Raw genomic sequence first — 15070 nt, forward strand, 5'->3', positions numbered from 1 at the left:
ATATATATATATATATATATATATATATATATATAGAGAGAGAGAGAGAGAGAGAGAGAGAGAGAGAGAGAGAGAGAGAGAGAGAGAGAGAGAGATATGGGTGTGGGTGAATATGTATCCATTCAGGCTTAGATTTAGTCCTAAGAAATACAAATATTTTTAGTAACTATGTAACTATGCCTCACGATTAACGCACTTGCCAAAATTGCCTCAATGCAGATTCATTGGCTTTGATCCCCCCAAACAATGTGTTCCAGCTTTATAACACTTTGAACAAAATGTCTAAATCCAACTTAAATTGAAATGACACAGGACCAGATCAAAAACATGTATGCCAGCATATAAACCTTTTGGTGTGCACAAAGAAAAAAATACACACACACACACACACACATATATATTGTGTGTGTTTGTGTGTGTTTGTTTACACTAACCGCACTTTGATCACCATGACAGATAGCATGATGACATTCTTGTGGTAATTCGCTTTCCAAATAAGGCTTACTATACCATATTTTGGATATTCTAAGATACGTTATTCAATGCGCGCCATATTTACTAAGATCTGTTTAGGTTTCCAAAGTATGCAATGTCATTATGGCACACCAAAAGCGCCATATTTACTAAGATCTGTTTAGGTTTCCAAAGTATGCAATGTCATTATGGCACACCAAAAGCGCCATATTTACTAAGATCTGTTTAGGTTTCCAAAGTATGCAATGTCATTATGGCACACCAAAAGCGCCATATTTACTAAGATCTGTTTAGGTTTCCAAAGTATGCAATGTCATTATGGCACACCAAAAACGAGGCTGAAAGCAGTTGTAGTTATTAAATAATAATAATAATAATAATGAGGACTTTGTTTAGCGCCTAATCTTTAGAAGCTCTAAGCGCTTTACAACTTTAGACAACAACTATAAGATAAGAAACATAATAATATTATTACAAAAACAAACAACATGAAATTAGAAAAACATTTTTAAAAAAATATTTAAAAAAATAAAGTATGTCCGATGATCCAATAAAATATTTCGTATTCAGGAGATACAAGCAATTTTGCTCTTGTTTGTACTGGGAATTCGGAAATACTGTTATTTAATAAGAAGGCTACTTGGTTTGTTTAAGGATATGCATTCAATAGCTTCAGACTTTCTGAGAAAATGATGAAAAAACGCTTGGTGTGATTCACACTGGCTGTTCCATTCACACGTATAACAACGGTCTAGTACCACGTCCACAGAGTCGGGGTCCTGATACTACCATTCGAATCACATGGAACTGATGTATGCGATCTTCAAACTTCCACTGACGGCGTACTTGGGCATTTCTACGTATTTGACATTCGGAGCCACCTCGGCTATTTCTCTGAGAAAAAATGTCTCGAATGTATGTCGGAGCCGTAATTTAAAGAAAATCACGCATTTTTTGCGGAAAATTTCTCCGCGAAAAGAAACCTTTTTTTTTTTTTACTTTTACCAACTCGGCTGTTTCTACGATTGGATGTGCCTAGGATTCACCGAATTTACTAATGAAACAAATATCATTCGTAACTTCTTGGTCATTCCTTGTTTCGTAACAAGCCAAATTGACAGCTATCGACATACATTGAAAGGATGGTCCGTGTCGTGAGTTTGAAAGTCGTTATATATTTAGTTTTGATTCATGAAGATGAAAATGGCATTGATCACCTAGTGTGATATTTTTCTAAGAAATTAAATAAGCACTAGATAAATTTTTCAACAATGGAGAAGGAATGTTGGCTTTGATATTGTCATTAAAACATTTTTTGAAGTTTACATTAGTTCAGCTCCTTCTTCGATTACTGTGTTTAGTGACCACAACCCCCTTACTTTCATCGGCAAGATCAAAAATAAAAATCAAAGACTTCTAAGCTGGAGTTTGTTGTAACGGGAATGTGATATTGACATCAGGCACATCAAGGGGAAAGATAATTTAACAGCAGACGCACTTTCCCGTGTATAACACTGAATTAGTTCATGTACACTGTGTGTAACTTATAAGGGTTCTTTTTAACCTCGTGTATCAATAATCTATGGTAAAAAGAAAGCTTTATCATATCTTTCTTTTTCTTTATGGCGGGTAGTTTATGTAAATTTGATTTAATTTATATTTTATTTAATTTAATTGTTTGTAAGTTTTAAAATCTTTTTAATTTCGTTGCATGTCAAAATAATGTAGTTTTCAGAAAATAGTTTGAGTTTCATTCTTTAGTTGTAAACACCTAAAGCTGACCTAGTTCCCGACCTTGATTTAGAAAATCAGTGAGAGAAGTAAACAGCTTTTTATTTTTATCCTATTCTAAGAGTAAAATGATTAGTTTTTGTCAAGGTCATACGTGCTTTTATACGTAAATACTTCTCGAAGGTTCTGGAAAGTCAACCCTCATCCGGGAAATTGCTTTGCGTTTCGAGTTACTGTATAATCATTGTTTATAGAGATTTTTCTCGGTCGGGGCTTTTACTTTACACTGGAAAGTGTATGTTGTGTCAGTTGGAGTTACACTTTTATTTTTATTCAGAATTATTTGGATTATAAAGGATAATTCTTTTTCTTGGAAATATTTGAGTGCTCATTCAGAATTCTTGGACAAAGATATTTCATTAATTTAAACACCGGATTTATTGTTTTTGAATAACACAGAACTGTAGACCTTGCAACATCACAAAGGGTACAGTATACGTCATCGCCTTCCATCCTGGATTCCTCGTCGGGACTCGAACTTGAATTCATTAGGACATTTCATTACTAGGACTTCTAAAATTCAATTCTTGGATTAATCTTGGATTAATTTTGGATTTGATTCTTAAAACCGTAAGTTCTTTTTTTCTTCATTTTTACAGTATTTTTCCAGGGAAATAAATCATTTGTTAAATTTTTCAAAGCTTATTGTTTTTACTCTTTCTTTTGTTACTGTTTATTCGAGCCTAAACACGTAACATGAGAGGTCTGTGAAGGGGCAAATTTCTGGCGATCTATGAAGTACACATTAACTTGGGCCAGAGAACAATTAATTAGATTTATGGGGACAGGCGCGTATCGAATCGCCATACTGCCATGATCGGTAATGTCTTTTCGAGGGGAGACTTTTATTCTTAATTAAGCATTCGTTTATTTAGCCAACAGAAGACTGGTGGAAATTTAAAGCTAACTTCGATTCCATAGTGTAAATGTCAGGATTGAAAAATTGCAGAACTCTGTTACTCAAACTAGAAGGTCAAGTTGACCACGACTTAGGCGCATCTGGAAAAAGGCGCAAAATACATTGAATCCTGATTTGTTATGCTAAAAAAGGGCGTGTTTCCCACACTAAATTTCCTAGTTTTAATATCGCCACATCGAAAATTTTAATTAGTCTAAGCTTTTCTGCAACAGAAAACAAGTGTCAGAATACACTAAAAGTAAATTTGGGAGAAATTCTCTCGCAAAACTGTTGTCCAAGAGGACTGTTATCGAGCAAAACCGACGAACAAATTTGGCTGTAGAAGCGAGGAACGCTGAAAGCTCAAAGGTATCTGTGACAGTTCGATGTAATTTGTGATGCCCATATATAATGCTTTGCTGAATTTATTTACTTATATTTGCATGAATCTATTTGCTACATTCGTATATCAGTTTGCTTTATGAAGTATAATTGTGTTGAGTTTAGACAAAGGAAGTCGTACATTAATCTTCTAGGTTTGACGAATTGTTTGAATTTGTCGTCTTGTTGCATTAAAATTTCATGCATAACATTGGTTAATATGAGTTAGGAGAATCTGTGTGAATTCACCGAATTTAGAAGATTTCACGTGTGATTAAGAATGAGTGTGTATTGACTGAAATGACTTAATAAGACATGTAATGTATCTCATTCATTCACTTGTGTACACTGAGGCTGGCTCGGATCCGTTATACCTCGTGTGGTGTTGATTTGTGGTGTAAATGCGTGATGAATTAGCCATTAAACTAACCAGAGTCATTGTTGGACATGTGGAGCCGACCGATAGCCTTAGCATCTGTTTAGCACCGATAGTAAAATCTGACAACGAGAGGATGTTAATGCAAGCCCCTGTTATCATAAACAACAGAAAATTTAGGTTGTCTCTATTTATATTTTTTAAAGGGAGAAATTAGCTCCTGTGACGTATTATCTCTGCTACGTATCCTGTGACGTATTATCTCTGAGACGTATTCTGAGACATATTATCCTGAGATCCAGGTATCTGAATCTACGAGCTACGCACAGAGTTGAGGACCGAAAGAGGCAAGACAGACGGAAGTCGAAGGAACAGCTATAGTGGAAGTGGAATGAATCGGAGAAAGTGGTTATGCAATTGCACAAGGCATTGACTTTGATTGTTCACTCGATCCTATGATGGACTAAATCTATCAGTAAAACAGATCGGTTACTTTATTTAAATATATTTGTGGGTTTTTTTTTAATTCGGTGAAAGTTTTATTTCTTGGAGCAGAGTATAATCCTGATGTAACGAATTCTCACAGTTGTTTTATGTAATTGATTAAATTGTTGTTTACATGTAGGGGGCTCGTGTTGGTCTGTTCTGTATCTCTGCTCAGATCTCTATCTATTGCAGCTATAAGTTTCAACACTTATGTTTATATTTACTCGAACCGGGCAATAACATCGAGAGTAGTGAAGTGGGGCAATTCACGAACAATGGGAAAATGCATTACAGAACCCCCTGGGTCTGTTTACGGACAAGATTTATACGGACAATGTGAATTACCATTACAGAGACACACCCCGGGCCTTTTTACGGACAAGGGGAATTTTAAAGTAGGAAATTGTAACATAGGAATAGAGAGGGACAATGGATTGTGCCTGTTGACGGACAAGGGGAATTGAATATGGGGAATAGTGGGCCTGTATAGGGACAAGGGAAAGTGAGTCTGTATAGCGTCTGACGTCACGGTATGGGAGATTGGTAACAATGTTGCTACTAGGGGAGGTGACGTCACAGTACTGAGCAAAGAGCGGGTGTACAGAGATAACAAAGACAAGAGACTAACACTTATACAACATGAAGAAACAAATTTGGGAGGCAAAAAAGCATTTCTTTTCGAGGCATATGAGGGCCTTTGTGTTTATGTTAACATTATTCCGTTAACATAGAGGGCATCGCATAGGACTTCTTCTTTTCTTCAAACTTTGTCTGACTTCTGGTCCGTAAATCAGGACCCTCTTCAAACAGCCTTGTCTCTCCACATAAATTCTTCTTTTCCTAACGCTAGTATCTGTGATCCCGACAATGGTCCACGATGATCTGACATACATGGGTAAGTTCGTACGGAACAGCATTGACGATACGAGAGTAGAGGATTCTACGTCGGTCCACATCTTGTAATGAGAACAGGTGAAGGGAATGCGGTTAACTGAAGTTATTTATAGGGGAAAGGAGGATCGAAAGGGACTGAGTTCATTCACCAATCCAAACACGCGTTACAAAATTCAGTCCCAACACGGAGTCAGTCGTCCAAGGCGCTAGCGTCTGTGTGCAGTCAATCCATGCGACACATTTTTCAATCATAACGGAAACTAAGAAGACGATGAATTGGGGTGAACCGTGGAGGCGAGAAGCGAAGGAATAGCAGGGACTGCTCAAGTCAACACTAACCTACTTCCAGAAGAGGTTATTTTAACTGGGATTTTGTCGAATTTCTTTCTTCTTCGCAAGAATTTGTTATGGTACCAATACCTTCGCCACCTTCTCCTTCTTTACCACACGTGGAGAATTTGAAACAGAGACAGAAAGAAGAATTGGAGAAATTTTTACAGCAGCAGAAAGAAGCAGAACAAGCTTTTCTTCTTCAACAACAGCAAGAAGAAGAGGCAATAAGGAAACGACAGGAAGAAAAAGAAGCAGCGAAGAAACAAGGTCTAAAAGAGAATAATGAAAGTCAAACGGTCACGGTACTTTTAGACATTTTAGCGGAGTTAAGAAGTCTGAAATAAATGTATCTGACTTCTTTATTACGACCGAAGAGAGAAAGACGTTCCCGAACTAAACAACCCAACCCTGCGACTACACCTGCCGTAGCACCCTTAGTGATTTCTACCAAATCATCATCGACAGGAGGCAGTCCAGAAGTAGGCCTTGGCCGTGGCAAAGGCTTAAGGCAGATAAAGTTAATTTCGTCCCATTCCTAAGTTTGTTGTTTAACAAGCAAATACCCAAAGGCCCTTTTCAGGGCAACCTAGTTCTCTCGAAAAGAGATAGTATTTCAATTGCCAAAATCAATTAAAATTTATATAAAAAAAAACCTTTTTACCCATATTGTACGTGTGTGAGTGCGTGAGTGTAGGTTCTTATTCTAAAAATCAAAACAAACAGACACTTACGTTTTATGCCTGGTCTTTTCTGGTCCTAATTTTACAATCCAATTCACAACACAACGTAACACTTTAAAATGTCCATAGGCTTCATCAGTGTCTGTGTTTACTATCTCTGCTTTTTTAATTTCTTCACTTTCACATGTTTTTCCTCCACTTCTTCCGTATTTTCTCCTCGTCTTTTCTTATCATGTTTCTCTTTCTGCACGTGTCTGGGTTCTTCCTTGGGGGAGGGTACCTCTTCTTACTCCTGTTGTTTCTTAGGGCGATCTGAAGACCAATGTCCTTTTTCTTGACAGTGATAACAGGTATCTTGACTTTTGTCTCTTCTAGCACATGTTTTGCTTTTTTGACGGTCTGGACACTCTGAAAACCAATGCCCTTTCTTCCTACAGATATAGCAAGTATCTTGACTTTTATCTCGAAAGGAGGGTGAGTAGTCCGTCGGCTTGTCTGAAGAAAATTTCTTATGACACCTCGCAAAGCTCTGATCTAAAGTTCGATCTGTGTAGGCTCTTCCATCGTTCTCCTCGTTTTGAGAGTGAAATGAATATTGGAAGGTAAGACACACACCCTTTTTATACGCTGGTCTGGCATGGCTATAAAGTGACCTACGGTGCTTAAAATGTGGTCATTTGACTTTTTGCAGTCCAGATGACACGTGATTTATCGCCTCGTACAATATCTGAAGTCTTGGCACAAATTCATGCCAGTGATTTTGAAGATGACATGAGTGAACCAGAATCCAGACTCAGTGATTCTACAATTAGCCAAAGTTTGCCACCCTTAATAAACCCTGAAAATTATTACACATTCGAGAGATGGAAAAGCGTTCCTCTTGAAAGTTTAGAACTACGGCATACACCTACTCGGTGAAGTTTAAAGATTTCAAGTCTAACGTACCACTGGAGAAAGCAGAGGGCTTCATCACCGATGTGTGGGATTCTTTGTTAACCACTCTGAAACGCCAGTGTCAAGCCAAAGAAGACGATCGCTTGAGACTTTCCATTAATCACGACGGTTTTGAAGTCCCCCGTTTGGATCGAGTTTAGCAGCCCAGCAGAATTGACACCTTCCAAAGTCATGGACAAGATACAACACATGCAACAATCCAATGACATGTTTCACATCACCGATGGAAAAGCCACACTGTTTATGACTCGCGTCTCTCTCCCCAAGGGGACCGGACAACGCAGAAAAGTGTTATTGGTGGACGACCTTCGCAGCACCAAAAAGAGCCTCGTCCAAATTAACAATCCTCAAGACCAGATCTGTTTAACCCGTGCCATCGTGGTGGGACGAACATATGCCGACAGGAACGACACAGCATAATGGAAAACAGCCTGGCGAACAATTCAAAAATCGAATCGTGCCAAACAACAAAGAGAAGCAGAACTCCTGTTACAGCAAGCGGGGCTATCCAAAGACACATGTTCTGGCATTCCTGAAATGCAAAAATTGCAAGATGTCCTAGCTCCAAGCTACACCTTGAAAGTGCATCATCAAGAAGTGCGCGGACATTTGTTGTTTCGGGGCAAAGATTTCCAAGACGGAAAATACATTCACGTCTATCATCACGATGAACATTTCGATGCCATTACCAGTATCACCGCATTCTTGGGATACAGTTATTACTGCGATAAATGTGACTATGGTTATAACAACCGAGATCAACACAAGCAATGTGGATCGAAATGCTCAGGATGTTTGGCCTCGAAACCCTGTCTGGACAAAGGACAACCACGAGTGCATTGCCCTGCTTGCACTTTTTTTCAGTCCTGCCTGTTACCAACAACATTTAAAGACGCAAGGGTCACAGCAGAAAAGTGATTGTCAACTGCTGAGATTGTGTCCTACTTGTGGACAAGGCATATGTACCAATGATGCCAAGGCACACGTATGTTCAGGAAAGAAACGATGTCATATTTGTCACCAAATCATGGACTTGGAACACCAATGCTACATTCATAAATACCAATCCCAACAGCAAGATGATGACCACAAGAAGAAAGGCAGTTTCATCTTTATTGATTTCGAATGTATGCAAGAGACCGGCATTCACATTCCTAATTTCTGCGTGGCTCACCGAGCATGCGAGAAGTGCATACAAGAGCCTATCTTTAGTCATTGTCCTCACTGCAACAAGATTCCTGGAGGACGTGAAAAAATCTTTCGGGGACCGAACACGCTATCCGATTTCCCTCAATGGATCTTAGACCCCATCGACGAGGCGTAGAGCCAAGAGGACATCGAACGTATGGAGATTGTCATCGCCATGCCACAGTAATGGCTCACAATTTCTCGGGATACCATGGACAGTTTATTTTGAGATACTATACGGAACAAGGCACCGCACGTCCTAAAGTCACTTTGAACGGAGCCACAATCATTTCCATGCAAGTGGGACAAGTGCAGTTTAAAGATTCCATGAGCTACTTGGCCATGCCTTTGAGTCGAATGCCTAAAACGTTTGGAATGAAAGAAATGGCCAAAGACTACTTGCCGCACTTTTTAAATACCGAAGCCAATCAACACGCCGTTCTACCCCATTTGCCTGAGGCTGACGACTACGACCCCGACAACATGAGTACCGAACAAAGAGATGCTTTCTACGCTTGGTACCAGGCTCACGCCTCGGACCCCTTCGACTTTCAGGAAGAAATGTTAAAGTATTGTCGTTCCGACGTGGACATTTTACGGCGTTGCTGTGGAAAATTTCGAGAAATGTACATGGAACACGGAGGGATCGATCCTTTGAAAGAAGCCTGCACCATTGCCAAAGCGTGTTCCTTAGTGTACCGGCAACGTTTCATGCCTGAAAACACCCTGGCTGTCATCAGCTCTCAAACGACCGACTTTGTCAAACGTCAATACTAGGTCAAAGCCCTACGCTGGTTACATTACTTGTGCGACAAGGAAGACAAATGGATTCAGCACGCCCGCAACGGAGGAGGCGAAAAGACTATCGGAACGTATTCGGTGGATGGCTGGGACTTAGAAAACCCACGATCGTGTACGAGTTTAAAGGTTGCTTATTTCACGGATGTCCCCTTTGCTACCCGGAACGTGGCACTAAATCAGTTTTTACAACGAACCATGGAAGACTCGTACCAGGCCACTTGTCAGCGACGTTTGAAATTAGAACAAGGATACCAAGTAGTGAAAATGTGGAAACACGAGTACGATCACCGTTTGAAAACCAATCCCGAGTTTAAACGTATCGTAGAAAGTTACAAGTTAATGGACCCTCTGAACCCTCGGGACAGTTTGTACGGAGGACGGACAAATGTCACCTGTTTGCTGTACCACGCTGACGAAGAGAAAGGATAAGAAATCAAATACTTGGACGTGTGTTCATTGTATCCTTACGTATGCAAATATTGTCGCTTTCCTACTGGGCACCCGCAGTTGTTGACGGACCACATCGACCTGGAATACAATACGAAGGCTTGTTCAAGTGCAAAGTTTTGCCTCCCACCGACTTGTACCATCCTGTGTTACCTCACCATTGCCAAGGAAAACTGATGTTTCCCTTGTGCCGTACTTGTGCCGAAACGTGTTACCATGACCAGCCTTGTCAGAACACCCAGGAAGAACTCGCCTTGACGGGAACGTGGGTCAGCGTGGAATTGTTCATAGCTCTGGACCTGGGATACCAACTGTTAGAAGTATACGAAATTTACCACTTTCCCAAGACACAAAAATACCACAAGGGCGACGAGACTTAGAAAGGCATTTTCGCAGACTATGTGGATGACTTTTCATAAATAAAACAAGAAGCCAGCGGCTATCCTTCCTGGTGTCACGCTCCCGAAGACCAAAAAACATTCAAAGAGAAATACTGGGAACAAAAAGGCATCACTTTAGACCACATCGAGAGAAACGAAGCAGGCGATCGTTTGCCAAAGTGATGTTAAATTGTGTGTGGGGTAAAATGGCACAACGACCGTCTTTACCTAAGACGGAATATTTGACAGAACCTTCCGTTACTTCCAGATAATTCACGACAAAATCAAATACATGAAACACGTGGACGTCGTTCGTGAGGATTTGATCTTAGTCAATCACGAAGAAGATCTGGACTTTGTACAAGCCGACAAATTTGGAAATGTCATCATTGCGCCTTACGTGACAGCTCATGCTCGCTTAAAATTGTACGAAGCTTTAGAACTGTTAGGGGATCGCGTCCTGTACTTTTGACACGGACAGTTGCATTTACATCGATCACCCGGGTCAACGTCACGCTGACATCGAAGGAGACCGTTTAGGAGCCTGGATAGACGAACACCCCGACGAGAAGATTTTAAGTTTCGCTATTGGCGGACCTAAAAATTACGGCTACGAATACCGGGACAAACAAGGAGAAGTGCACGCCGAGTGTAAAGTGAAAGGATTGACTCTCAATTATCACACCAGTCGAGTGGTGAACTTTGGAGTATTGAAAAAAGCCTTGCAATCTGGATAGGATGGAAACTTTAAAGTGACCACCTACCAACCGAACAAGATTGTTCGTTTACCCACTCACAAAATCGTCAGTCGACCCTTGGAAAAAGTCTATCAAATCGTGTACCAGAAGCGAGTGCGTCTTCCCAACCACTTCACTTTGCCGTATGGTCATGTCAGTATAAAAAAAATTGGTTGTAAAAGGATAGCCACTAACAAGAAGGTTGACTTCGCCACAGCAAGAATCGAGTGAGAGACCCAATGAGAACTACAAGTTCAAACCCTACCATTTTCCGGTCTTCTTGCCTGGCTATTGTGATTGGGCCTGTCGTTTAGAAACGTTTCAAAAATGGCCCACGGATAGGGAAGGATTACCTACTTCGAATGTTTTAGCTAGAACAGGATTTGTCTACTTGGGACCTGAGACTGGTTTGGGATACGAAGTACAGTGTTTTAGTTGCGGCCTGAAGTTACGAATGGATCTATGTATCTATAAAGATTCAGCTATTGTGGAACATAATGGATGGTCTCCGCACTGTCCTTACCTTTATATGGCCTTTCCACCCATTACAATACGGTACAGTTATGACGGTACCTTAGAGACGGTAGTACCGTTGTCCAGGAAGAAAAAAGGAAGACTTCCAAAACTAGACATAGAAAAGGAACGATGTACAAGCTTGTGACTTCATTGCGACTAGTATAAAAAGGGACAATATGCAAGATCGATAGTTCATTGTGACTACCAAGACCAAGCGAACAAGATGAATCCTTTAAAAGAGACATCATTCAAGTTCGGGGATTGTAAAACAAATTTACCCCCCCCCCCCATAGTTTAACTAGTAGTGAATGGTTAAGACCCATGCATTGCGACAGAAAATGTCTGAAAGGAAACTATAAGTGTCCATGCGGTTACCATTGTAATTGCGTAGCGGAGTACGATCCTGTGTCTTGCGATGAGAGCGATGCTGTACGCTTTGACATCAGTGATGCAGTGAAGCATCATGGGAACACTGACCTCACTACTACTATCACTACACCTACCATAGAAAGTGATTCTGTGCGTGTCAAACCTGACGGATGCGAAAGTGATGGCACTCGTCATCGTGGACTCTTTACTGGTTTTCATTGTGGATGTCAACCTTCACGTCTACCACCTACGGATGTTATCCAGCCCTGAGTAAACTGCTGTTGATGTCACCCTACCCTCATCGAAACGAAAATGTGAAAGACGAATATTCGTTCCCTGTGCGTTTGCCTTAATACTACAACTTTGTAAATCGTCTTCAATCTTTCAAAGGAAAATGGCCTAAATATCTGGGAGGACCGACCGAAGAATTATCCAGAGCCGGATTTTTCTATTTGGGCGAAGGGGATAAAGTGAAGTGCTTCCGTTGCGGTGTGTCACTACACCAGTGGGAACAAGAAGATTCAGCATACTTTGAACATGCTCGATGGTCTTCGAATTGTCACTACCTACCTTTCGTGGGACCGAGTCATTGAAGTGACCTACCATGTCGTTTAAGAAAACAGATTGGCTAGGAGTCAAACGTTGGATACCACCGAGACCAGTATTTAAAGCCCATTTAAAAAATGATATTCAAGCATTACCAAACGAACTGCAAGAGAAGATCTACAAGGAAGTTTGGCAGGGAAAGTGAAAGAAGTCAACAAACATGTTAGATTTTTCTGGATCAAGTGTGCGTCCACCCTATTATTCTACTTTAGACCGTTTACATCAGAAGATTTCAGTGGCATTCTTGAACGCTACCCTGAATGGCAGTGACCAGAAATGTGATTACTTTCGCTCTAGGAGAAGATTGTGTGGTGTGCGTCTTAGTGAATTGTTTTCTGGGATTTCGTTTACCAGCCGATTCCTTGTGGACTTTTTACAAACAATACTTACCACCCAATCAAACATGAAAGTGGTTCCTTTAAATGTCCACGAGAGACTCATTTTGCTCAAAGCTTTGCGTTTTCATCTGGATACTTCTCGACCTCTATGGGAAAAAAAAGATTCGACAACTTTTAGGTACCGAAGATGTGTATGACGATGTGTGTGTAGCTTTTGACTTACAACATCATTGGATAGATGTACGTGACTGGAAAAATTGGAGTTTTAAGGCTTGGACTCAAGACGTAGCCCATTATGCTCGAGAGTTGGGATCCAACATTTCAACGTCCTAGGAAAAAAGTCACTTTTCAATCTGTGTTAGTGACAGTGCCAGAAGAACCCGTCACCAAGGACAACCATTCCCTTCAGGACAGGACTGTCGTGGACATTACCGAACGAATATTCCGGGAGGAGACTTGTGTGACATTACCTCATGTAGAGTCTGTAAGAACATTACACATTGTCCCTAGGACATTTTGGTTACCAAAACATGTTGTACAGAAACTTGTTTCTATTCTACTTTGATCGTTTTGATGTGTATTTTTTCGTTGTACTTAACCATTTGGCTTTTATGTATTTTAGTCTTTCGTGTTTATTTTTTAAAAACTCAATAAACGTGTCCTGAAAAAGTATGAAAACTCTTGTCGTGTCTGCCTTCGTGTCACAAGTGACATTCCTTGCACTATGGTTACATCTACAGTCTCTGCTCCCTCTTCATGCACTTTCAACGTCATCGACGAACACTTAGATCGTGCCAGTTGGACGGCCTTGTATCTTCGCCATCCTTTTAACATACTCATTGCTGGACCTAGCGGTTCAGGCAAAACCGAATTTGTTAAGCGTTTGATCGAACATAAACATCATCTGATCGATCGTCCACATCAACGAATCGTGTGGTGTTACAAAGAGTGGCAGTGGGCGTAGTCTCTTGCGAGAAAGTCAAGGCGATTCCATCGTGTTTGTGGAAGGCATTCCTAACGAAGACGACGGAATCGTGTCTGACCCCGGTCAAACCCATCTGGTCATTTTCGATGACATGGTAGGAGAAGACGAAGAAGAAATTAAACTGTGGTTTACACGCAAAGGGCATCATCGTAATGCCAGTGTCATTTACATCACTCAAAATTAGTTTCAACAAAGTAAAACCCATCGCACCATCAGTCTCAATGCTCATTACGTGAATTAATTAAAAGCCCTAAAGATAAATCGCAAGTGCAAGTCTTAGCCAAACAGTTAGGAACGCCTTGGCTCACTCAGGCATACGACGATGCCACTCAAACTACACACGCATATTTACTCGTCGATTTGACACCCACTACCCCCGATTATTTGCGATTTCGTACCCATTTGTTTCACCACTGGTGTCAAGACGGAGGGCCTGTCCTGTACATGTCTCCGTCGTCGACTTAACCAAAAAAATCTATTAAAACCTCGGACACTTTTCGTCTGTCTTACACATCGCCAACATGACGTCACTTCAGTCTCATCTTCCTGTCAAATTGACTCGTGCCTTGCATGGCATCAGTCGCGAAAAAAATCCACAAATACGTGCTCGTGTCTTAGAAGCCAGTCTCAAAGAAGTCTTACGATGGTTTACGGTGACAGCACGTCAATTAATGCAAGGCATCATTCAGATTCCTCATGAAACCAAACGCTTTTTGACAGAAACAAAGTAGCCTTGACACAACTGGCCGATCACCGCGCCGACACTCAAACCAAAAAGCAAATCATTTTGAAACCTGGAGGGAGCGGTACTCTAGGAGGTGTCATCATTCGTTCCCTCTTAAAATGGGATCCCTAATGCTCCCAAAGTTCTCCCCAAGAAAAAAGCCACTCCCAAAAAGACCAAACGAAGGCCAAAGAAGAAAAAGAGCAACGGTATCAAGACCAGGTCACAACCCTAGAAAAAGAGAAGTCCCCAGAAAAAAAAACAAGCCCTCAGAAAACAGCTTCTATCCGCAAGAGAGGCGTTTCGGCCAGGACGCAACCTTACATTCGCAAACCACGACCTGCAACGACGGTGACCGCGTCTCCGGTGGCGTCAGGTTCATCCACTTCTCCGTTGCTGACGATGCCTGCCCAATCCCATTTGACACCCGTTCGTCCTCATTTGATGACACCATGGAACTCCGCATCTTCAAAACTTCACATCTAGCGGTGACACCCTCCTCCTCTTTAGCTGCAGTGGCAGCTGCACACAAAGCCCCTGCTCCCAAAATCAAAGTCCAAGAGAGATCGGACATGTTACAGAGTTTACTGGATTTGTCCAAGCAAGAGCTGACTAGATTCAGTCCTTTGCGAACCCCTCCACGACGCGTGATGCCTGTTATCAAGTTGATACGACGTAAAGACAATCAGTGGCGACGCGTTCCAGTATAAAA

General features: G+C 41.1%; 1 long non-coding RNA gene across 1 annotated transcript in view; it reads left to right on the forward strand.

Annotated features, from left to right (window-relative positions):
* The window catches only part of LOC149775371 (uncharacterized), a 35669-nt gene that overhangs the window by 419 nt on the left and 20180 nt on the right, over window positions 1-15070 (forward strand). The gene's annotated exons all lie outside the window — the stretch shown is intronic.

The sequence above is a fragment of the Sinohyriopsis cumingii genome, chromosome 19 (assembly GCF_028554795.1).
Source record: "Sinohyriopsis cumingii isolate HCF-2022 chromosome 19, ASM2855479v2, whole genome shotgun sequence".
NCBI lineage: Eukaryota > Metazoa > Mollusca > Bivalvia > Unionida > Unionidae > Sinohyriopsis > Sinohyriopsis cumingii.